This window comes from Bactrocera tryoni, chromosome 4, assembly GCF_016617805.1.
Source record: "Bactrocera tryoni isolate S06 chromosome 4, CSIRO_BtryS06_freeze2, whole genome shotgun sequence".
NCBI classification, from domain to species: Eukaryota; Metazoa; Arthropoda; class Insecta; order Diptera; family Tephritidae; genus Bactrocera; species Bactrocera tryoni.
Window position 1 is genome coordinate 16697605 of NC_052502.1, and position 27264 is coordinate 16724868.

The 27264-nt window shown below is 36.7% G+C and overlaps 1 protein-coding gene across 4 annotated transcripts in view; it reads right to left on the minus strand.

Annotated features, from left to right (window-relative positions):
- The window catches only part of LOC120776006 (mannosyl-oligosaccharide alpha-1,2-mannosidase IA), a 319778-nt gene that overhangs the window by 112294 nt on the left and 180220 nt on the right, over positions 1–27264 (minus strand). For 2 of the 4 annotated variants that reach the window (XR_005705373.1, XM_040106438.1), the window contains exon 1: positions 9390–9698. The exons of the other annotated variants lie outside the window; for them this stretch is intronic. The gene's annotated coding sequence lies outside the window, so the exon portion shown is untranslated. Of the gene's footprint in view, positions 1–9389; positions 9699–27264 lie in introns of those variants that run through there. 4 annotated transcript variants of the gene reach the window in all.

Consider the following 27264-nt stretch of genomic DNA (forward strand, 5'->3'; position numbering starts at 1 on the left):
CTCGATAAAAAGGCAAAAGAACACAGAAGCAGAGCGCAACAAAGCAAAATAAAATTATGCTTGCACAAAATTTGCCAAGTCAAAAAGTTGCATGGCGTAGGCTGGAAAGTTTCTAAGCTGCACATATTAACAAAACAAAGGCTAAAGACACACAGAGCAAGCATAAGCTAGGCAAGAAAGTGTGGGCAACGCAAATAAGAGGAAAAGAGGGGCAAATAAAAACAAAACTGAAGAGAAATTCCGAAAATTACTACAGGGCATATAGCCGTAAATATTTGTAAGGAAGTTTAGAAAAACAATAAAAGAGGAAGAGCTGCAGCGTGTGGGAATAAAGAGTCAAACCAGGATACAAAGAAGAAGGGTGGAGGAAACTACAGTCAAAGAACGAATGGGTGTCTCGAGATTAAGAACAGTGATGCCATTAAGTTCTATCTCTGAAGTAGGTGTTCGGTCCAATGTTATGCACAATAATAAGATCCAGTATGAGTCGTGACTATCAGGTTAGGTTAGGTTAATTTGGTAGATCAATAAGCCACTCATTGACCAGTTTTGGTCCTTTGCTATATCAAATGGAGTTCAGTTGCTAGACCCAAGAGGAGTAGACATCCTTTGTGATGGCTGTGCTTGACCCGAATTTTAACAGACTCTGCAACCTCACTATCGATACCTATTTTATTGTATCATACCGTGGGTTATGACTATTAATCAAGTACAAAATATTTTGAACGAGTCAAAACACTCCGTCTAATGTCAATTTACTTCAATTCAATTTAGGTATCCGTCTCCTTCTAACTTTCTATAAAAAAAAATCATTTATAAAATGTTTATTATAAACCAACTGAGAATTACAGACAAGAGCTAAGCTAATGAACGAAACTATTGTCATATCTTAAGAATAAATAGTAAAGAAAAAACATATTTTTTGTTTTAATTAAATTTTGAGAATGAAAAATTTATTTAATTATATTATAAACAAAGAAACTGACGACAAACCCCCCCGTCCACAACAAAGGTCTGTACTCCATGCTAGCAAGCTGACGTGCTATAAAAATAGCAACAAAGCTGCAACAACAAATATAGTCAACGCCGAAAGCTATGCAAGTCAAGGTAAAAAATGTGCGTAAGTAAATCTTGGCGGAGCTTGCCGGCGCTGCACACTGCCCTACTCATTTCCTCCCATAACTGACGTGCAAAGTTTTACACGGCTTAAAGTTGTATTTAATAAGAAGTTGTTGTAAAGAAAATCATAATAAGAAATTGCTCTCGAAACTACTTTCCGATTTGAGGCACTAAGTGGCAACTACTTGCCACAAAAACAAACAATATAAATTATGGGGGCTTACGCAGCAGTTATAATGGCAAAAGTCAAGTGGAAAAAGTGAAGCACTTCTGAAGAAAGCAATTTTTGAGATTGTCACGGAAGTCGCTAGTCATAAGTGTGCGAACAGAGCGCTACAAATGACTAAGTCAAACAAGAATCTTGCCACTGACAAAAGCTGGAACAGCACTTGGGCGTAAAGGAATCAGCTGTGTCAGCAGTTAACGCAGCGTGACTGCTGTTGACGAACATTTTATTTGCTGACGCTCATCTTAGCCATAAAACAGGATATCACAGCTGCTGGACAAGTAAATCCCAACTATGAGCAACATGTATAATATAAGGTATACCCACAGTGTAGCTGTACTGCGCTGCCGATAACGATATGAGCTCACGGACAATATGAAATCAACTCAAACTGCTTAATAGATATACAAGTACAGTTGTTCCACCTACTTCAGATTGCTTGGCGATTTCTCATTTATATTGATCTCAAAGCAGGCAGCTGCTGCCACGTACATAGCAAACGAACTGCAGTTGAGATAATACCATGACTACATAACGCTCAGCAGCACAAATGCCTTCTTAGAAATGTAATATCCAGAAAGAGTGTACCTTGTTGCTGCTGCCAATAAACTTCAGCTATGTGATGAGCTGCCACTGACTGGAGGTAGCCCAGCAACTACCAAACTCCCAAACATTCGAAGAAATGAAATCCTTGCGATATTGTAGCATCAAGTTGCCACTGCTCCTACATGCAGCATGCTCTTCAATACAACTTTTGATTTGTGGCATGCCACAACGAGCATAGTTTCTTGGCTAATAAGTGGATAACGACACGTATCCATGAAGGGCAAATATTATTTGCGCACAAAAGTATACTTCAATCAATATCAGGTGAAAGAAAATAGTATTGACTCAAATCTCAATCATCATATGATAAGTATCATATATCTATATATCTATGTGTACAAACTTACTATTGTTAAATATAGCAGCTAGGCGAATCGATTGTGCTTATCAACCAAAGAAAATTAATTTTTAATTGTAAGTAGCTAAGTTTGATTGTGGCGAAGCGTAAAGGAACCCTTGCTTGGTATACTTCAACATTAGAGTTAACCAATATTTGAAGTGTCATTTGATATTTTATTAAAACTCTAGACGTTACGTTACGTTACTAACACGAATCTTCAACAAGTTTTATACAAATGGTTCAATGGAGTATTAAACTATTTTTTGTTCGTTCTCAAAACACATAGAAGTGATATATACATACTAGGTACCCGAAACTTTGTACCGATAAATTTATTCACACAAATTCAAAATTTATATTAAGGGTTTTTTGCACCCTAAATGTAGGCAATGTTTGATGTTTGGACTGTAAATCAGCTTTACAATAACAAATGTTGCCTACATTTCGGCGCATAATTTCTTTTTAGAGCTCTTTGAATAATTTTATCATTATGTTATTATTTCAAATTTGATTTAGTAAAACTTTATGGCATGCTAACGGTATATATTATGTGTTATCACAAACTTGCAGTAAAATAATTGCATAAACAAGAGAGTTATGGCATTTAGAATTACCTTCGGTCAGAAATAAAACCAACAACTTGGTAAATGTTAGTGAAGCACTGTGATTATAAGCTCGCCTATTCTTCTTTTTTTTTCTCTTGAACACTCCTTAAGCCAACTCATCACATGATGTTATTGTCCAAGCAGGAAAATATGAGGAACTTGTAGAGAATTTGGGCTTTGTTCGACAAGAGAGGGCCTTACTTTTCAATAGCATTGAATTTCAAGGCAGAGGTGTGTAATTCCTACTCTTACGTCCTCGCCGCGCCCCATGGAAACGTGAATAACCTTTGTGTAAGATGCGGTAGCCAACCCGTGTGAAGACTGGGGTCTCGGCTAAAAGATAGCAAGCATCAGTAAAGCCACTTCAACATATTCGATATAAGGGTTCGCTGATATCTAATTGCAGCGTCTGTTCACCAGAGGTGCGGCTGCCAGCCAACGTCGGTCTTGAAACAAGCGGCTCGATAAATAAATGTGTATAAAACTCTATTCTACTCGCCTAACTCTCGTTGAAAAGAAAACAACAGCCTCGGATGGAATAAGTACGCCTCATCTAACGAAAATATTATTGGCAGAAGTCATTATATAAGGTCTAGTGGTCTAGTGTATAGAAATCTCTGTTTTTACGGGTTGTAGAATCCGAATATGATGCATTTCTGAAGCGCATGGTTAGCGGTGTCAAATTTGATGATGACAAAAGTCAAGTCAAGCAAGTGAAAAAAATGCAAACGCCATGATCGCCATGAGCCGGGAGAAACGATGACTAATTCAGGTTTGACAGCTAAGAATCTTTTAATATGACTTTGCTGAGATATTTGGAGGTAATTATCCACTAGAAGCAGCTCAACTATGTCTAAACTTTTAATTCGGAAAAGTACTGTCAAAAATTGGACAACGTCCGGTGTGTTTTACGTGGGCACCTGCTGACAACAGCCTTGCTCCACGGCGCTCAAAAGCACAGCGGATCAAATCAATGCATTGATCAGCGCCCTGAGAATGCTAGGCATTTTCAGTACCAATTGGCAGTGTGGAATGGACACACTAACCACCTTGGTAGGGTTCGAGGCCCATCTAAAACCTCTTCAAAAGTTGGACAGTCTGCAGGCAGCAATCGCACAAAAGCGGACAGATTTGGTCAATAGGAGAGAAATTGTGTTCCATCACGATAACGCCAGTCCACACGTATCGATAATAACTAGCCATCTTATGGGTAGATTAGATTAAATGGATGATCTAGAGAGATCGCACGTGGTCTGCTATAGGCAGCCCTTTGTGAAGCCGAAGAAAATTATATCAATCTTATAATACGCACGAATGATTTTGATTGTGGAAAATTCGCCTCAAAAAAGCTTATGAGAATGGTATGTGCCAATAGAGCCAAGGGCTTTATGAAGTTGTTTTCCAAATGACAACAAGTTATCGAGCAAAGTCAACCGATCTTCATGGAATTTTACACAGGTCTTTGAGAAACAATTTTTAAAGACCTGCACGAAGGATTTTTTTCGATTACAACTATTTGAAAAAAAACTTAGCGAAATTTTCACCGAAATTTTAGTTTTTTTGTAAAAATATCTGCCGAAAACCCAATTTTCAATTTTTTCCTTCGTTCAAGGGCTTTAGATGATTCTTTTTCACTATTTTTTCACTTTAGATGATTCTGTAAAGAGTTATCCTACCATTGCGGGCACAACTTTTTTCCGAGGGGTCACCGGAAATGGCGTCGCAATGGCCGAGTTTAAAATATTTTTTTTTCGAAAAATTCAGAAATTCTTTGTTAATAATGTATGTTTGCAACAATAAAAAATTCTAATAAAATATTTCATTCTTTATATGAGAAAAAATTGTTGAAATAAAGGCTGGATTTTACCGAGGAAACCATTGTAACCGCTCAAATAATAAATTGTACTAAAACAGAATTTTCAACTTTATCTTTACAATTGATGGATATACTAGAAAACATTAATTCATTTCGTATATATGTAGATGTAGAAGGACGGCGAAAAATTTGGAAAATTTCCTGCTAACTAATACTACTAATACCCATTTGATTTCCGCTGATATTTCCATTACTCACACGCTAATCTCTACTGAGATTGCTAATCGATTTGTTTGCGCTAACTCACATACACATATACCTGTACACATACATACAAGCAAATACACACCATTCACCACATATGAAAGAAATCACATATGTAGATTATGAGCAGGTCTACCAGCATCGGCCACAGAGGGAATATCCGGTTGCAAAACGCCTTCACTACCAGAGTCAAGCAGCAGCGACTACTCGTTGTCACACGCCGACGGTTGGCGCTGCAAATCTCATTACACTCGCCACTGTGCAGCAGAAACAGCAGCTGAGGTGCAGGCGAGCATATATGACGAGGCATGTGGGTTAAGAAGCCGGGAAGCCAAGCGACCACAAACCAACCAGCAACATTCATCATCAACACTTATGAAATAAAAATCAAAACAAACAAACAAACAGACGAAACAGCAAGCCAGTAACGGTAGTAGACGGTCACGAGCAAAGAAAACATTTTCATCAGCAATCATGACTGCGCTGAGCATGTGTGTGTAAACTTGTGTGCATGTGGTTGCTGATAGTGAGAGACCAGGTAGTGAGGTGCAAGCGCCGAAAGGAAGCCTGCTGACGATGATATGGCGGTGAAGATGATTGTTATGATGATGATGATGATGACAATTGCCGGCAGTCGGATGCTGCATGAGAAGTGACCAAGTGGCGCTATTGAGGCTACTGCCAAGCTCTTGGTATTTCAGGTGATGCTGAAAAAATGCCGACAAAATAAATGTGCGAAGGAGAACAAACTCGTAGTTGCAAGCAATTTTTACAACACAAGTGTTTGTTTGCAGGTATGTGTGTGTGTGTGTGTGTACTTTTAATATTCTGACACCTCAAGGCCGTTCGCTATGAAAACCAACTTGAACTTTTACGGCGAGTTTTACCGACGACGACGACGAGATGGGGACGACGTCGTGTTAACGCGCCGATGATGCGCACAGTACTCATAACTGTAAATACATACATATATGATAGGTATAATTACACGCGAAGCTCGCTGGAAAGGTAAACAAGGCGAACTGTAATGTAAATATGAAATAAAAACCTATTTGATTGTGAGTAAATGAAAAATATTGCTTGTAATCTCGGGACACACAACTATTTGAATGCTGGAGAAGGTTCTAGTGCGCTCTTCATTCTCCTGGCCTACCTAAAACTCATTTCATGCTTAAGTGGTTACGTCGAAAAAATTAAAAAAGGAAATAAACACTTTTTTGTACTTTTTTTGTAATTTAACTTTTTTTATTTGTATTATTTTATTAATTTTTCTTTTTTATTATTATTATTATTGTTCTTTTTTATTTTTTTTTTTTTTTATTATTTTTTTTATTTTTTTTTTATTATTTTTTTTATTTTTATTTTTATTTTTTTCATATTTTTTTTTTTATATTTTTTTTTATTTTTCATATTTTTTTTTTTTTATAATTTTTTTTTGAATTTTTTTTTTTTGGCAAAAATTAGACCTGAAATAATACCATTTTGTGTGCTTGTTTTTTCCAAAACTCGTCCAATACTCATATGCAAACCGATAAAATTTGATTTTTTGATTTTAAATGAAACCGTCTTCTATTCAGCTGACCACCTTGAGTAGATGTTTTTTGACGGTGCCGCCAGAAAACAGCTGCCAATGACTGAATTTCCGAAAAATGTTTATCAGAAATTCACTAAATATCATTAAAATATGCCCAAAAGTTGCAATAATCTAATTCATTTATTATATGAAAAAAAAATTATGCTGAAAACTTTATGAGTCATCAAAAATTTCCTAACGGGGCATCTGCCCTATATACGCGTTATTTTTTCGTTTACGGTTAGTTGGAGACAATGCTTTCCTGTTTCGGAAGCGCCAATTCGGGCATTCAGTGTTTACATTTATTTTTGGTGTTGTTGCGTTTGTAGTGGTAAGCCTACATAACGATGAAAACCGAACGCTGCGCAACAGTTGAGGCGCGTAAATATACTGACACGAACACATACCGCAACACATTTATACATACATATGTCAAATAGTCGAAAAATGGCATGGAAAATAAATTTCATTTGCACGTGGTCACACGGAGGATAGTGATATAGGTACGAACTATACCCAAGGTGAAGAACTAAGAATATGTGCATGGTGGAGCGAAAAACAGTAATGAAATCGAGAAAAAAAGAAGAAGAAAAAATAAATTCTTAAAGCGATTTTTAGATTAGGTTAAGAGGTCGATACTAAGAGTAATCTCACTTGGACAACTTAAAATTTTTTTTCAAGAGTTATGAAACAACTGACATATTCGAAAGCTTAATATAAAGATTAAAGTTCTCCCTTACGCTCCCTTATAATAGAAAAAAAGCTAACAACATGAAATCTGCTTCAAAATTTTCTAAAGAATGATCCAAGTAAAGCCTTTTTTGACAGATGACGCGTGAGTTGTGTGAGGCTGTCATGTTATTTTTGTTGTTTGTCATTTCATCGTAGAAAGACTAACGCCTGAACAAATCACTTAATTTGATTATGACAATTCACGTTCTGCAAAGAATGTGTTTGGCGCGCTTCGGTCAACATAAACGGCCTACTTAGCGTACTATTCGTCACACCATCACCCATCTTGAGACCTAAGATTCATTATGGGAAAATATTCGACCGAATAGAACACGTCCAGCACGCAGTGAAGATAATATATCAGCCATAGCTGCGAGTGTACACGAAGACCTTGGAGAGTCGATCCGGCGCCGTTCGTAGAAACTCGGACTGACGTGTAGAACGACTTGGCGCATTTTACGTCGAATTTTTATATTGAAAGCGTACAAAATACATCTTGTCGAAGAACTGAAGCCGTTTGACCTTCCCAAGCGACACCGCTTCGCTCTATAGGCTCCTGAGAAGTTCCAAGGAGGTCCGACGTTTCCGAGCCAAATTTTGTTCAGCAATAAGGCCCATTTCTGGATCAACGGGTTTGTAAACAAACGAAATTGCCGCATTTGGGATGAAAAGCAACCTAAAGAGATTCAAGAGCTAAATGATGACGGTAAGAATATAACCGTCAATGGCGACCGTTATCGCGCAATGATAACCGACCATTTGATGACTGGAATTGTACTCGTTATCTCGGCGGCATTTGGTTCCAACAGGACTGCGCCACTTACCACAGATCGCTTCAATCAATGTATTTATTGAGAGAACACTTCGATGAGCAGATAATTTCATATTTTGGACCGGTAGATTGGCCACAAAGATCGTTTGATATCACCGTTAGACTTTTTCCTGTGGTGACATGTAAAGTCTAAAGTCTTTGTGGACAATCCCGCTTCGATTCAGGGTTGGGAGAAAACAGTCATGCGTATCATTCACCAGTTACCAGTCGAAATACTCGAACGAGCCATCGAAAGTTGGACTCAACGGATAGATCATCTGAGACGTAGCCGCGGCCAAACATTTGAGAGAGATAATCTTCAAAAAATAAATGCCAAAAAGTGTTCTTCCGTATGACTATAAAAATTTTCCATTAAGTTTGAAGTGTCTGTGTTTTTCTTTAAAAAGTGGGGAAACTCTAAATGGTTTACATGAAATTTTATATGTACTGAAAGTCTTATTGGAGATGTACTTGCGTTCGATACCATAGATTAAACTTTCTTTACGCTGTTTTTTCCGATTTAGACTTGGCGTCTTGTAGAAAAAGTTCCAAATTTCAGTTTTTAGGGATTTCACATGTGGTTGATAATCATGCTAAACTTCGAAAGAGTTGTAATTCCTTATCCGTCAGAAAATATAAATATTGTGATGAAATTGTAATATTATAATAAACACATAACAGCTCATTCTGAAGAGCGGTTAGGTTAGGTAAAACTGCCGTTCAGCTAAGAACAGCTAAGTACACCGGAACTTTTTAAGGTCACCAAGTGCTAAGTATTGACCAAAAATATATGATAGAATCATATTTGAATCTGAATCGTGGCTGAAGACATGGTTCTTATGAAAAATTCTTTTAAATTTTTTCTTCTTCAAAGAGCCTGACTAATTGGTAAAGAGAAGGATACAAGCCGATACGTTCAATAAGAAGGAATACCAACCTAAAAAGGGCAATCAGAAATCACTTGATACACTAAGAATTAATGATTGAATTCATAAAGTTCTAAAGTAGCAAATTAATTGAAAAGCGAAGACAGAGAAAAAGAACTTTTTTGTAGATTCAATACTTCCTCTTCAAAGGAGACTGTGAAAATATATTAAAAATATTTATTTTAGCGGTAAATAACACAAAGTAGAAAACATATTTACACATATTAGCGTATTTTTTCAACATATTTGATATACTTATGTATACACGACCCCTGTTAATTCATACTGCGTCTATAAATAAGAAATTGCATATTCTTTCGCCCACAAAACACACAGCAATGCACTCATTAAGAGCTGTTTTGACGCTTTACCTCAACGCTGAATACCGTTATTCACACTAATTATTTGCATCTGAACGAAGTGCTGCGCTGCGTTATCCTTGAAAATGTACAGCATACTATGAACAGGATGCCACAAATGCAAACACTTTTTTTATATGCAACAAAAATATTACTAAAAAATGGCGACGCTTTTTGATATTTGGCAAAATTTCACGGCTTCATTTCTGGCTTGCCACAAAAGCATGGATATTACTTTTACTTTGAATAAAAAAAGGCTTTGGTAAAAAATAATAATAATATTTGCTTAGCACCACACAGTAAAACCGCCCGTTAGACTTTGCGGTCAAAATAAAACTGAAAACTGTAATTGAATGCGAGCAACAAGAGTGAGCGAAGCGCACGGAACATTGTGGCATGTGGACTAAGCTTGAGCCAATGCGCGCTGAGACAAACGGAACTGGAAATGACAAACACAAAATGTGGCAGCGTGTGCATTGCAACGGCAAATGGAACATGCTGGCGAAGAGGCGACAATAAATTGCAAAGCAAAAGTGCCGCCAAATTGGAGATATGAGCGTCAAAGTGGCAATAGAACAAGCAAAAAATTAAGAAATAATAAAAAAAAATAAAAAATAGTTTAAAAAAATAAATAAATAAAAAACAAGAAAAAACGTTAACTTCGGCTGCACCGAAGCTAATATACCCTTCACAGGTGCATTTCTTTTAGTAACTATGTGTTCAGTTTGTATGGTGGCTATATGCTATAGTTAACCGATCCGATCAATTTCTTCAGAGATTACATTGTTACCTTAGAAAATAATCTGTACCAAATGATTGGTGAAGATACATTGTCAAATGTGAAGGTTTTCCATACAAGAACTTGATTCCGATTGTTCAGTTTATATGGCAGCTATACGTTATAGTGGTCCGATATCGGCCGTTCCGACAAATGAACAGCTTCAGCTCAACATACTGATCATTTATATATATATACTTTCCGACGCTTCTTTCTGGGTGTTACAAACTTCGTGACAAACTTAATAAACCCTGATCAGGGTATAAAAATAAGAAATGATATTAAAAGCGCTGCGAAAAGAGGGCACACGAAGCACATATGACCGCGAAGAATGGCTTCAATTGAATTTGATTAGACATGAATATCGGCGGTGAGCAACAGCGACTGGACATTTGAGTAGCGGCGTTAATGTGCTAATAAGTGTCGGTATGTATTTTTATGACTCAAATACTTGCTGACACAAATAAATATCAATTATGGGCGCACAAGCTCATAATGTTTATACTGGCGAATATATAAGCCCCAAAGAAGGCTTCTACAAATTTTTATTTATTTTTCTTCATTTTTGACTTCGCTTGCATTTCTTGGAATCAAAACAAAATACCGAAAAAACAACAATAATAAAAAATAAAAACAAAGTCGCAGCAGCTTTTGACAGTTGTCCCGCACAGAAAAGCGCGCAAAAATTCCAGCGTCATTGAGGCAAAACAAAACAGAGAGCATCTCGTCGAACCTACCTCACACATTTGCTCAGCGCACCAAATATGTGCTCACTGGCGCTCACCACCAACCGCTAGCCAGGCCTGCGTCTGCGCAGAAGGAATTTCGAAAATTGTAATTGTCAAAGTAGTTCACTGCAGCAGCCCCGCTTCAGGCGACCCCATTTAAGAACGTCACACAGAAAAAGCTTTCGAAGTTCCGAAGAATGCGAAGTCTGTTGTGTTAACTCCGCTACAAGTAGATGCCGTAGTAAATGTCAAAGTTTTTCTATTTGCTTGACAGAATGTGCATCTTATGCATTATTTAAAGAAATACACAATTTGTGTGTGAAGAAAAAAAAGCACGCAAAGTAGCAGAGTTAGGTCAGTTACTGTGAAAGCTTTGCTGCGCTTTTCGTATCGTTTTGTTGGGGTGGCTCACATACGCTTGCTTCTGTGTGTGTGTTAAAAGTTGTAAGTTTTTGAAGGAATTTCGCCGGTGTTTTGAAGCTAATGCAATTTCTTAGTAGAAGATGCGTAGGAACTCAAAAGAATATTCAGTGATTTTGAAAGTAACGAATTTTAAGGTTAGGTAGGGCAAATAATAATAGCATAGGTTTTTGGAGCAAAAAAAAAATATTTTTAAATGAAATTAATTGAAATAGGCGATTTTGCGCAAAAATGTGTACAAAAAAAAAACACTAAATTATTAATACTAATAATTAATAGCAAATAAAGAAATATGAATTTAAAAATCATAATGATTTAAAATTTTTATAATAAATCAAATGAAAACTAAAAAAAATAAAATATATAAAAAATAATAAATAAAAGATTTAATATGCTCAAATTTGTGATATTTTCCAAACAAAAAATATCTTATTTTGAAACAAACAAAAAAAAACTATGCATTCGAAACTTTGTTAAGAAATAAAATATTTTACGAAATTTAAATTAAAAAATATATTTCACAAAAAACTATTACAAATTATATTCTTCGTCGAAAAAATAAATACATTTTTTTTTCTAAAAACAATATTTTTTTTCAATTTTTTTTTAATTTTTTGTTCAAATTTTTTTTTTCAAAAATATTTTTTGGATTTTTTTCTTTTGAAAAACTTTTTATTTTTGAAAAAAAGAAAGGGCTACCTTTAAGGCATTTTTTCGGCAAGGCTGTATCCGACTACTGTGATTGGTTCTTTATTTACAAACAGGAAATAAAAAGAATGAAATGAAAGGCCACGCCCACTTTTTAAAAATTCGTTTGGAAATTCGTTGTAATAAAAAGCAGGTTTTCGATTAATGGCATTTTTCGGGGTTTCGGGGTGGTAGATTCGTCCGAATCTGCTCAGTTATAATACAATACAAACCCCCCTTGGGGATCAAGAAACATATATAGTATGTATATCAAGTTTCATAAAGGTATTTCTATTTTTACTCAAGTTATCGCTTGCACGGGCGGACGGATAGACATATACTCACTCGGAATTGAATTCGTCTCGTTATCCTGATTATTCATATACATATGTACAAGTATAAACATATAACTACATGTCTATATCGATTAGTTTTAGGTGATACCAACAACCGTTAGGTGAACAAAGCTATTATACTCTGTAGCAACTGGCTGCTAGAGTATGGAAAGGTTGCATTCGATGCTGGAAAACATCATTCGTGATTAGATCAATGTAATACTTGTATTTACAGATGAGTCAGTTTTTTTATTTTTCAACCCCTTGAGACGTCTTTTGCTAAGAAAAGAACAAGCATTTATTCAAAGAAGTGTAAAACACTCCCAAAAAGGTGCATGTCTATGGCTGTTTCTCTGCTCATGGATTTAGTTGTTTGAGGTGCTTCTTAGAAAACCTGAACGCCATTAGAATGATAAAATTGTATAAAATGGGTTGACAGAAGTCAACTGAAAAGCTTTACAACAAAAATTAACACGATTTAGAAGGCAATGATCTGAAACATAGGAGCCGACTGTACACTCAATGGCAACAAGAAAACCATACTGATATTTTAGATTGGCCATCGCAGTCAGCAGACGACAATCCAATAGAGAATGTTTGGACTTCAATGAAAGCCAAAATTTCAGAAAACAATTAACTGCAACAACGTTTTCATTCTGCTGCTATAACACACTTGGAGTATATTTGCAGTACAGGAAATAAAAAGAATGAAAAATGTAGTTCCAAGCGGCCAACAAAAATGTCAGGTTATAATAAACAACGACAGATATTGAAATAAAATTGATACAAAATTCTATATTTTTTGAAAAGCTTAGCACAAAACAAAAATTGATCACTTAAACAATAACAAGATGAACTTCATTCAAAGTACAATATCATTAATTTTCATAATTGAAGTATGGAATCAACTCTTTGAAATCAACAAGAAAACCCTATTAAACTCAAAGAGAAATTCAGCAGCATAAAAGCAGTAAAATGGATTGCAAAACTACTCAACTTTCATTAACTACCAAATTCTCAGCAGGTTTACTTAATTTTCTAAAGGCGACTCCCTTGTCGCACTATTAGTAAACTAGGCCATGAGGTGCCTTCTGCGAGCACTTAAACTCACATAAATGCTCATGTGCGTAATATATGCTATGCTAAAATGTAAAATATGTTGCAAGTATGGAACCAGTGGTCCCTATGGCTTGCTGCAAGCTTTTAAGTAAATAACAGTGCATGTGTGGGTTCGTATCAAGTACGTATGCATACAAGGATAAATATTAACAAGCAAATAAATATATATGTGTATTGGTAACAAACATGTAGTAGTGTAAGATGTCGGGCACACTTCAACGCATTGTCATGCAAGCATACACACAGGCGCTAGAGGAAATGCAATCGTCTGAATGCCAACTGTGGTTGTGACGTCTGAATGCGGTGAGTTTTAAGTATTGTTCAGGCTGCTGTTGCTTTTTTTATACAAAATACTTCGTTCTTATGTTAGTGAAATGCGAAGGAAGCATAATATAGGATGAATGGATTTTAATGGAAACCGATATATTGATATATTTTTATTTTAGAATTTTTTGAAGGATAAAAATTGTGCTGGCAATTTTAAGGTCAGAGTCAAAGAGGCAACGAAAGCATCTTTCGTTCAACAGTCAGAGAGTTTAGCTTCCTTGGCGAAATCTCTCCAAATGTGTTGAGGGTGATCGACTTCGCAGAGGCCCGATATATTATTGTCTGTAGTACTAGTTTCCAGCACAAGAAAATACAACAAGCTGGCTGTCTCCGGATCGAGAAGTTCGAAATCAGATCGATCATGTTGTGATAGATGGACGACATGTATTCAGTATTTTAAAAGTGCGTACAGTCTGAAGACCTAAAATTTACTAAAACCACTATCTTGTAATAGCGAAGATACACGCCTGCCATTGTACAGCAAAGCACCATAGATAACAAATACTTACGTACAGCTGCAATCGAGATCATTGTTTTTCGTAATGGTCGAAAGAACAGCTGTTACGATGGGGACAGTCGTCTCGCAGTGGAGAAAAAGCGGACAGCCTACCTTGCAATGTTGCGATCGACCACTAAACGAGCGGTGTGGTATAGATACCGAGAAATGAAGAGGTGTAGGACCCAAAGTGGTGATCTAGCGGCTGATGTTTAAAGCCTACTGGGAACACTTCTCCAGGCTGCTGAACTGCACCTGGAGATGCCGAACCCGATTCCCCAATTGATGACGATGGAATACATGTTCCATTGCTCGACCTTGAAAAAGTTCGAATAGCAATTACCCGACTGAAGAACAACAAAGCGGCGGTGGCCAATGGATTACCGGCCGTGCTATTCAAATACGGCGGTGAAGAACTGAAAAGATGCATGCATCAGTTTGTGATAGCATGATATGTTCAATTCACAAAAAAAGGGAGCGTTCGAGGCCAAACGAAGATTCAGGCATGGATACTGCCTATCGTGATATTTTATCATTGGGCTCAACAAACGCGCCGTTAGTTCTGCTTTCCCCGTTCGGAATAAAGAAGCGAAGCGGATGGGTCTGGTTGTGGCCGAGCTCAAGACGAATTATCTCCTGTCATCAAGTTTGAAGTCATAGATAATTTCGCCTATCTTGGAACCAGCATTAACACCACCAACAACGTCACCCTTGAAATTCAATGCAGGATCAATCTTGCCAACAGGTGCTTCTTTGGACTAGGAAGGCAATTGAAAAGAAAATGCGAAAAGAAGAAACGACTGGCGCACTGTGGTTAACTCGGCTATAACCGCGTAAGCGGTTTTTACGCCAGTAAAGAAGAAGAAGAATCGTCAAGTGTTTAAAGGCACCAAGTCTTCAAATGCACACATTTATTTTGAATTTTTTTAGAGGGTTTTTTGACATAAATAAAAAAAATTTAAATTTATTTTAAAAAATGTAAAAAATTAATTTTTGACTTGCAAGTTGACCTTACCACTTAACAGAAACTCATTTCGAAATTAATAATTTTCGCAATTTTTCTTTCGACACGAAATTTCCATATTAACTTCCAATACCACGCTATTTCTCAAGTTTCTTCTTCTTCTTCACATAAGTTAAAAAATATATACATATATTTCTAGGTTTTCATTGTAATATTTTTCTAGAATTAATTGGTCTACTCAAAACATTTCCTAGTTGCATTCCAAATTGCTGCCCAACCGACATGGGTATTATTCATCAGGAAAATTTCTATTGTCATTTTAATAATATTGTTGTTGCATCGGCAGGCATAGCAGACAGAATTGCCAAACATTCACACGAAGTGCAGAAATGAATGAGAAAAGTGCACTCGGGCAAATATACAAATATTAGTTCATTGTGTTTTGACTAAAGAACGCACACAAGCATAAAGAGGGTGTGTGTGTGAACGTGGAAGCTATTGCACGCAGCAAAGCAGCAAACCATATAGACCAGCAGTGCATCATAATAGCAGATGCTACGCACTGCCAGCAAGTGCAAATAAAGTGTAACAATTCAAATTAAAATTGAATTGAAATTTTTCGAAAAGCCCAGCACCAGCACCAGCTCATTTGTTCTACACACTCGTATTTATTTAAGTTGTTAGCACAATGCCTATTGAGATATATGTACATATATGTGTATGTGATGGTAAGTGTGTGCATGTGGTGGCAAGGGGTTTGCATTGTGCTGTGGCAGGAACGCATGACAGAGCTTTCAAATGCAATTTAATTGAAGAGTGCAAAAGTGGTTAAGTGCTGGGAGTAATTTTGTGTCTGCATGGTGGAGGCGACTGTATTGTGCGTTAATTTGTGCCCGGTTTTGTTAAGTTGATTAAATTCCAAAGCACAACGCTATTGTGGGCGCTGAATGGCTGCTGCGTGTGTGTCTATAGGTGCGTAAACAGCAACAAAAATGTTGTAGATAAAATAGAGTTTAGGCGATTTTCGTGTAAAACTCGACTAGGGTATAACGGAAATAACCAAAATATTACGTAAAAAATTACCTAAAATTATAACTTAAAATCACTAATGTAAAATAATATTACTCACGAAAGTAGAAGGACATAGTCATATTATAAAAATTATTGTATCAGTACAACATCTCTGTAAAATAGCTTAAAAAGTACTGTAAGGGCGACCATCAACATCAACTGAAGCTCAACACGTCAATAAAATAAAGGAAGTGGTGCTAACAGTCAGAGATTTTACTGGCATCATCGGAATAACGGAAAGATCAGTAAAAACTATTTTGAAAGATCATTCAGGCCTAAGAAAAGTGAAAGCACGATTGGTTACAAAATCACTACATTTTTATCGAAAAAGAGCGTCGCGTTAACGTCTGTGAAACAATGCTTTCCGACTACAAGGGTGTCATTAAACGTCGTATTACTGGCGATGAGCCTTGCGACCTGGAAATAGACGATCAACTGGTCGAATATCATAGCAAAGCTGAGCCGAAGCCGAAAAAACCACATTAAAACAGTTCAAAAATCAAGGTTAATTTCGAGAGTTTTCTTCGATTATCGATGTGTGGTGCACTCCATGTTCCTTCCGAGCGGCCAAACTGTCAACTGCATTTAAGTGAAGGTATTCCTAAAAAAGAGGCCGGAATTATGGAACGACAACTCATAGTTTTTGCATATTGCATTGATTCTTCGTAAGTTTTTCGCCATATTTTCAACCAACATCGTGCCGCAACCACCGTATTCGCCTGATTTAGCTCCTTGTGACTTCTGGCTGATCACCAACTCCAACGACATCTCCGGGTAAACCGTTTTGAGTCAATTGAAGACATTAAACGTGATGCGCTAGGCTCTTTGTAGGCTATCCCGGAAATTGACTTTAAAAGCTGTTTTAAGGATTGGAAAAACGTTGGCGTAAGTGTATTGGGACCAAGTGGTGTTACTTAGAGGGGGATGACATAGATTTTGAAGAATAAATTAATATTAAAACTATGAACAAAGTCTATTTTTGATGATATAAACAATGAATTTCTTTAGAATAAATCTAGAAAAATGTATGTAAAACTTTTAGGAAAAATATGAACGATCAGTTGATATATACCCTCCATATATCGGGGGTTGCAAAAAATTAGCAACGTTTTGAGGAGAAAAGAACGTCTGCAAAATTTCAGAGTGATATCTCAAAAACTTTGTAACATGTAGTTACATCACCATGATCGTTTATATATATTAATATATATATATATATATATATATACATATATATATTCACTTTTTAGATTCTCTGAAGCTTCCTCCTGTATATAGCTTAACATTTTTCGAGCAAAAAAGTTAGTGAATGCATTAATTGGTTCTGCTCAGCATCGAACCACTTTCAGGCTTTTAAGTCACCAAACTGCTAATATTCAATTACTATTACGTCAGGTAAGGTAAATAAGGTAATAAGTTGATTTTTCGTGAGGTCAGGAATAATCACACTTGGACTGCTAAATTTGCCTGTTCTTTGTGATTCCCTGAATTCCTAGGTATGGATCAAAAAGACCGTCGCTTATCGACAAAACTCTCAGACAGATTTATTGAGGGAACTAATATCAATTCCAGCCAATTGCCGGTATGACAATCGAGATGCTTCTACCTTAGACTGGCGAAATATGGACAGTGCAGCATAAAAGTTCTAGCCTCACTGCAAGGCCAATGGGACAGGGTGGAGTAAGGGTACATATCATTGCGGCGATATGAAACTTGCTATGAGCTAGCTCTTCGACAGACCTTGTACGTTGCACTCAGGGCCAACAAGTTTTCGCAACCCCACAAGTGCTGGTTGCTGACCTTGCGAGAGAGCTATAAATCTAGCGGCCGACAACACGAGGTCAGGGGAAGCTTTTTTCGCAACTTGAAGGAGAGATTATGATATACAAATAAAACAAAAATTAACCGCTAGATGGCACTAAGTACTTAATTCTCGAAATATGCTGATTTCTTAAGTAAATTACGAAAAATTGAGAACCTACCTAATAAAAAAAATCACAAAAAAAGTTAGAAGCATCCGCTGCGGCTTGCAGCAAACGCATATTGTCAACTATTACCGTTGTGAAAAACAATTTGCCTGCATGTGTTATCTTTAGCAATTGTTGTCAACGACAGTGCGTGGTCAGCACAATGGTTACAATAGCAATAACAATGTAATTGATAAAAAAAAATAATTTACGCATAGAAAATGTTACATGTGCGCCAAAGCGTTTTCAACCAGCATCATGCAGAGCAGCAACAACATACCTACACAAATGTTGTTGTATGTGCATGTAACTATTGTTTAATTTGTACGTTCGTTATCTGTTAAAATGCATTACTCGTTTCAACTATTATTGTCTCTGCCGGGCCCCACGCCCGCATCGCTGCGCGCCTCTGCCGCTGCTACATTTGTTTGCAATTGTGTAATTATCCCACAATTGCAACAATTATTTGCAATTTTTGCTTCAATTCAGTAATTTGCATGCGTGTGTGTGCGTTTTTATCTACTCAGTTGCTGGTAATTAAAATTCTCGTGCCGGTGCGATAAGACTTTTTTGTGTGGAAAATGTGCGCCATGAAAAATATTTTAAGTTGACAATAAAAAAAAATTAATTTATTTAAATTATAACAATGCACAATACGAATAATACTAGTGACAAAAAAGGTGATTATGTCCGCGCATGCATTTGTGTGTAAATCAAAAATATCGATTTATGCGGTTTTATTCGTTAACGAGATAGTAATTTGAAATGAATGCTTTTTTAATTGAAGCCACCACGTCTGCTTAGATTTGATTAAAATTAATTAAACGGCTATTGTGCTTAGTAAATATTACTCTTTTTTAGATATTCTATTCACATGCAATAAAATTGATAAAATGTGTTGAGTATAGTTCTTTTTTAGAAAAAAAAATTCTCAAAACATATGTATATCGATTTTAGTGAATTCAGTTGCGTTTCACTGCAGCTGCTATACTTTAACATTTTGAGTTTTCAATTTGTAGCTTTGAGGTTAAATCCGATAAAAGTAGTTCCAAATTTAATCTTATGTAAAATTACCAACCTCATGTTCAAATATTGCAGAACTAGTTTTTAATGGCTGTTGACTTACGCGATAAGCCGCAAATTGGTTATTCTCTTACCTGAAAAGAAAAATGAAAAAAAATATTACTTATTATAAAATAATTTAGCTTATTGTATATTTTACAATATAAAGGATTGAAATATTTAAAAATTTTAAAAATTACCCAGTACCCGGAAATTGTATATAAAACGCAAAATTTTCAATTCATCAATATATATTTTTTCGTCTTCAAAGTAATACCCACCACATCTTCAATCTGCTTATGCCAACAAATTTTCCAGTCCGCGAAACACTTTTTGGGATAAAATTCAGTGAATTTGATTTTATCTATTCGATCGACTGAAGATGCGTTCCATGGAGCGGAAATTTTAGTTTAGGGAACAAGAAAAAATCACACGGAGCCAAATCTGATGAAAAAGGTGGTTGATCGATGGTATTCATTGCGGCTTTGGGGTAACTTTTTTTGCTTACGCTCGTTTTTCCCCTCCATTCTGATAATTATTGACTTGTTTGCATGTCAAACTCATAAAACCATGTCTCATCGGCAATTACAATGCTCTGCATTGCCAAAAAGACCTGTTTACGGTACTCTTTTTGAAAAAAATTTAACTTTATTGGGACGAGCCGAGCAAGAACCCGTTTCTTACCCAAAATATCCACCAAAATCAATCGATAGGACATGCGAGAGATTTCGATCTCTGTTGTCATCTAGCTAATTGACGATTTTCCTTTACGCTCTTAATATTTTCATTAGTTGAAGAAGTCGAAGATCGTCCAAGCATGTCTTCAACGATCTCTCATCTTTGAAGGCCTTGTATCACTCGTTAGCTCGTGTTTTTTACGAAACTGAATCAACGAAAACCTTTTCCAACATTCAAAACGATTCCGCATACAAAATTTGAAACAAATTCATTTTTCGATATTTTTATTCATTGTAAAAGTCACAACGCACCACTAAAGTGTACCGACTTAAGCAGCTGCTGTAAAGAAACTGGTTAACAGATCGTGACAGTAATTAAGGACAGTCTTGCAAACTTTTTGAAATATCATTTACCCGGGAAATTTAATTATAATTTCCGGATGCTTTGTCACAGTGTATTTCTCTGGTGAATACCAGCCATCCACATTTGCTTCGAAAAGACTGTATAGATGAAACGTCAGCTCTCACAAACCAAGATCGTTTCGCAAAATCTTCCATAAATTGTATGGGCACAGCTTCAATTGTTGCGCGCGATGACTCATTCGGATCTTCTTCGATATGCTACTTCTCATAGGGTAAACTTGGTGCGAAATCGATCCATAGTTACTTGAGTTATCCACTCTACTGCGCGACTGTATCAACCGAACTGAAAAGAACGGAACATTTTTCTCAAAACTGTATTTTTCAAATTTGTGTTAGGTGATTATTCGGAGACGAATGATTAGATCGCTTCCAATGATGCGTACAATGACCTATCAGCTTTTGATCTAATACAAAATCTAACTTTGGCAGACCGAAGAAGATTTTGGGTAAAATTCAACTTTTATTAGAAATGTCGCCATATTGATCATTTTTGACTTGTTTTTGCGTAGCGTAGGTCATTGTATGGATAATGTCATCTCGTAGAGAATTTTTGTTAGGTTTCAGGCCGAAATCACTGCAGCAATGGAGGAGCCTTTTAACGTCGTCAAAAACCACCTTTAACTCGAAAAGTTTTACATTTTGCTCTTCAAAAATTTTCTAGCATTTTTTTTAATAACAGCTATAAATTTTTTTCTCAAAAATGTTCTTTAGGCTGCCACACTGCGGCACGCTTAGTGCAACTTATGATTTTGAATTATGTAACTTTTGAATTAGGTTCACTACTACTCTCGCCAATATAATTTATTCACTATGAGATCTCCTTCTGAAAAATCTCATTTCGTCCGAGCTTATCCTTATGACAGATTTACCGCTACGCTCATTTGTCTTCCACACTTCCTGCGACCGTTAGTTACTTACGCCCATGTTTCACGCTACGCAACGGGCATACGAGCACGTACTTCAGCACGCAACCACAGCGGAAATGTTGGCGCTAATTTTAACTTCCCTTCGTCCACAGGGCGTTTTATACAAAAACAAAAAAAAATCCACCAAAGCACATTTAGTTGAATTTGAGATATTTTTAAATTGTAAATCTCTTTCGCACATCTTTACAGCGTGCGTTTTTCATGCTGTACGTGCGTATATTAATTTAACCTTGATCTCTGAATGTAACACAAAGCATTGCATGAATTCTTATTCGCATTTCCGTTTGCTTTGCTGTTGGTGCTCTCGGCGTTTTGTACAATCACTTTTAGTTTCCTTGTAATGTTCTTTTTTTTTGTTTTTCGTCTTTTCATTTTTCACTCTTCATTACTCATTTACCATTTCAGCTTTCAAATTTTGTTTCGCATTTTAATATTTTGTTTTTGTTTTTGCTTTTGATTCTCTACTTTTGCGTTCTTTACATTTCCTTGTCACGTTTCAGTTTTCGTCTGACATTTCCCGCTTTTGTATTTCATGACAAACTGACCTTGAACTATGTATTTATTAGGGAAGTGAAAATGACAAAAGATAAAGCGTTTAGATTTTTGAGTTATTAAGGTCATTAAGAGAGGAGGGTCTAAAATTTGGAAACATAAAGCAGAGCCTGATGTCTTTTATAAAAAGATTTTCGAATTTTTCCCTATTATTACATCGGATTGATTACTTTATCTCTCTTCCAAAGCCGAATTTGGAACATTTAATAGATATTCCGCCACATTCAACGAACTGCTTAATAACAACTTTAGCTTTCTCAGTTGGATTAAATTTCTACTGTTTCTAGTTTAAATATATCACCCCTGGGCATTGCCGATAGGTAAATGGCTGCAAAGTGAGCTCTAAGGCTAAGGGAAGGAGGTTCAAACAAGAACACACCCAAATTCTCTCCTAGTTCAACTGCATCTCCGAAAACTTGGAACACTAAGTCTCATAGACTACTAATGACTGCTTCTTCTCTGCTCAAATACCGACTAGGGATAGGTTGATGAGGAGAAGTCGCTGGAGAAGAGGCGCAGTGAGCTTTTTCATGGATGGCTCGAAGCTAGTAGGGGGAATTTTCTGTAAGGGGACCTCTGTAAATATAAACTTTAGGTTGCCGGACCACTGTAGGGTTTTTCAGGCAGAAGTAACTACTATCAAGGTAGCGATAGATGCACACCTACGAGCTGCAGTTTCCTTCGGGGAGGTAATCATTCACTTGGCAATAATTGCTCTGAGCTCGCTCGCTCGCTTGTCGTCCTGGGTTCTATCACTGAACCCAAAGACCTCGCGTACGCATAGTTTGCGATGTTCAAAGACCAGCTTCTGCGCGACTACGGGATTCTTTTGGTAGAACGCAGGAGATCATCTGAACTACTTGCCTTAAGCAAAGTTCATCTTCCGCAATCGTGGGAATTCCAACTGGAAACTGTCCAATACGCATCTATACGGCAAGATTAAGAGTTTTCTCGGACGCTAGTTGTCAAAGTTGAATGAAGAATGGTAAAGTGGAAACATCTAGACACCTTCTGCTCCATTATCGATTCTTTGCACGACTGAAATTAAAATAAATCGATAGTCTTACCTTCAGCACACTAGAAGATGAAGCCGAAACTGACATCAGCCGCATCAACAAATTTGAGATATGCTTAAAGCGTTTTGTCGAATTGTAAGGGTCTTATGATCCAGTATATACATATTTAGAAGTTTTTAGGTACCAAAACGGACCGGCGTTCTAAGCTGTACAAGTGAGTTCCGTGTAGGAATCGTCTAAAGACGCACATGGAATGATCGGCTCTTTTCGAATACATCTTCAAACATGATGGCGGTGAGAATGTAACCGTCAGTTGCGACCGTTATCGCGCCATGATAAACGACTCTTGGATACATGAAATTGAAGCTCGTGATTTCGGCGGCATCTAATTTCAACAAGATGGCGCCACTTGCCACAAATCGCATCAATCAATCGATTAATTGAGAGTACATGTGATATCACACCGTTAGACATTTTGGACGCAATGGATGGACCATCTGTGACGGAGCAGCGGCCAACATTTGAAAGTATTTTATAAAATTGTGATCAAAACTTTAAATTGTTGTCGGAAATAAAACTGTGACTGTTTTATTTTATCTCCACTCACATTTACACTCGCGAAATGACAGCGCAAGCTACCGAATTCTCAAGTGAAATTTCACGAAACACGCGAGCACTATTCCAGCACACAACGCGTTGGTTAAAGCACACAGATCCTAATATATTAACGCCAAAGCGCGGATGCTCCTGCTTATCCACAGCTGTTTTACCGTTATGACAGTAGCGCCTTGGCAATAAATCGTGTTAAGAATCTAGACATTTCTCATTCGTTGCCACCTGTCCGTGAGTTACACGCTCGAGTGAGCTGCGAGCGATAAGTAGATGCAAGCGACGGTTAGCAAAGACAGCGGAAAGTCTTGTAAGAGAGTAAGAGAGAGACTCACGACGATAATTTTTCATTCATTTGTCTCATTGTTTTGCACGCTAATGCTTAACAGGCACTAATTCTTTGCTGCAAGCTATTTTGAAACGCACATAAATGATAATTTGGGACATTATTAATAATTGATTAAATGCATAGGAGTCTAAGGCAAACGACAGCAGCAGCAGTGAAGTAAAGTGACAAGCGTGGGATAAGATAAATGAGCTTTCGTAGGCAGCGTAATTCGATAGAAGCAGAAAAAAGGTTGTACATACCGTTAGTAGCAAGCAAACCAGCATGACAATGTAAAGCTGCTGGCAGAAAATGTACAATAAGCGAAGCAGTCGAAAGAAAAAACTGGAAAACAACAACTTAATACAAAGCAGGACCAAAAAATGCCACTAAAGGGACGAAAAAAAGTCTGCAAGCAAAAATCGAGGGTGTCAAAAACTAGCAGCGATAAGCCTGATAAGAACAAAAAGGCTCCTACGCGCACAGACCACAGGCAAACACACGCACGCACGCATACATACGCAAGCGAATAAGAGCACAAAGCCAATCCGCCAGCGCTGGCGACGAAGGTGTGGATGAAGCGCAGACATTCTGTTAAATGACACATGTAACATCGCAACCATTATTGCACTCATTGTTATGCATGGCACTGTTGTTGTTGTTTTTCTTACACAATTTGTGATTTTTTCGCCTGTATGCTTGGCTGTAAATAACTGTTGCTGTGACCGCCCGCACAACGGCAGAAAAGTGGCAAAAAGCGGCGACGGCATTAAGCGTTTTATGCAATCAGATATAAGCACAGCAACAACAACAACAACAACAAAAATAAGATGGATGGAATAACACAAAAACAGCAGCATAAACGGCAGGTGGAGAAGCTGTTATGCATATGAGCAGGCGAATGAAAGCACAAAGCTAATGTGGGCGCGCGCCGGATAAAGCTATGGTCAGGCGTATTGTGCGTGTGTGTGGGTGTGCGTTTACATTTAACCAGCCCGCAATGTGCCATCTACAAGTGTGACATAAAAATGTAATTTGGTTGCTATTTTGGTTTGCGCTTTTATTATTTATGCACACATACATACATATATAAATAAATAGCAAGACTTGTAAGTATGTAAATGTGTGCGTGCATACCTTGGTACTTTGGCCTTCCTTAGTTATATGTTTTTATTTCGAACTAACACTGCAGAACACAGATTATTACTCAATCAAGAACTGAGGTATCCTCTTAAGGGTTTAAGTTTAGAGCCTAGAGTCCTAAACAAAGGCCCAACTTTGCCAATTTATTCTGGCAATTAAGAAAAATCAAACGAGTTTCTCTCTTTCAGATACTATTAAATAAATAAATATTTCAGTGTGTTAAATAACTGTATATTTAGTTTTGCTTAAAATTAGAAGCAACTAGGTAATGTTCAAAGTCACCTTTTTTCAAAAGGCCTTATAATAGCCACTGCGATTCTACAAGAAAATAAATAGTAAAAGAAAAGAATGTTGATGAACAAGCATTTTAATTTCAATTTCACTATTCTATTAACTGAATAATGCATTCAAGCCCTAGCATAATTCAAGGTGAATTCCGAATTTAAAAAAACCGATTTTTTTTTTTGGGTTCAAAAAGTGTTCAGGTATAATGACAATAAGTCAAATGCGAAGGCTTTCGATACAAGCTCTTGATTCCGATCGTTCGGTTTGTATGGCAGCTATATGCTATAGTAAGCCGATCTGAATAATTTCTTCGGAGATTACATTCTTGTCTTAGAAAATAATATATATCAAATTTCGTGAATATATCTTGTCAAATGCGAAAGTTTTCCATACAAGATTTTTTTTCCGATCGTTCAATTTGTATGGCAGCTATATGCTATAGTTAACCGACCTGAACAATTTCTTCGGAGATTACGTTGTTGCCTTAGCAAATAACTTATACTAAATTTCGTGAATATATCTTGTCAAACGTGAAAGTTTTCCATACAAGCCCTCGATTCCGATCGTTACGTTTGTATGGCAGCTATATGTTATAGTGGTCCGATATCGGCAGTTCCGACAAATGAGCAGCTTCTTGAAGAGAAAATGACATTTGCAAAATTTCAAAACGATATCTTAAAAACTGAGGGACTAGTTCGTATATATACAGACAGACAGACGGACATGGCTAAATCGACTCAGCTCAATATACTGATCATTTATATATATACTTTATAGGGTCTCCGACGCTTCCTTTTGGATGTTACAAACTTCGTGACAAACTTAATATACCCTGTTCAGGGTATAAATATTGCATTGCAGCTGTTTTTAGAAAAATGAACATTCAAATGAAATTTTTTTACGAAAGTAAAGTATATTTAATTAAAAACTTTTTAACATAAACTTCAGTTTTTAATCTCTGGTGGCTATAGCAGATATAAAGTAACAATTCATGTGAACAATATTTGAAGTTTGAAGTGATAAAGTGGCGATTGAAGTTCAATAACTAATAGCTACTTTAAAACGGTCAATCATAGAAATAATTAGATTATCTAAAATTTCTGGAGAAAAGCTGTTCGAAGCTCGTTCAACTTGTGTCCAGAGTTTATCTATGGTTTTTGGTGTTTCTCTTTGAGCAATTAGCAGTTTCTTTAACAATTGCTCAAAAATTTTCAATAGGATTCATATCAGGTGACTGAGCTGGCCACTCCATCACCCGAGTTCCGTTATTTTCCAACCAAGCTTTTATAATTCGGGTGGTATCTTGCATGTATAACAAATCACTGGGTTCACATTCAAAAATATCGAAGCTAGGGAAAAGTGAATCCTCTAGAATGCTAATATAGTTCGTAGCTCTCATTACTCCGTCAATTTGACGAAGTTTCCCCACCTTTCCGCCACATTAATAAAACCAAACCATAAGGGTACCAACTCCAAATTTAAGTGTGCGCAGTATGTATTCCTATCCGTGGGACCGCATCGCTTGTCATACCATGTTGGACATGTGTCCATCTGAATTAATACGATTAATTTTCGTTTCGTCAGATCAAATTACTAGTTTCAACTGTTCGCTTGTCCAGTTTTGGTACTCTTTTGCTAATTTCAACTAGCCGCTTTGTGTTTCGCTGACATGTACGATTTTTTAATTATTGGTCATGAACGAATATTGGAACTTTTCAGCGAATTTCGAATGATCAATGTAAAGCAGAAAAATCTTGTTCACCACCAGGCACTTTTCTTCGGAGCTTTTCCTGGACATCGCCTACGGCATCAAAGGAACCCAAAAATTTTAACATTGATTTGCTGATTACATTACATTCTGTGAATGTCGAGTAATTATATACAGCAAATTAAAAAAAATATTTTCACCAAAAAAAAAAATTATTGTGACTTGAGTGTATTTCCTTAAGTCACTAAAAATTTTCAAAAATATAAGTC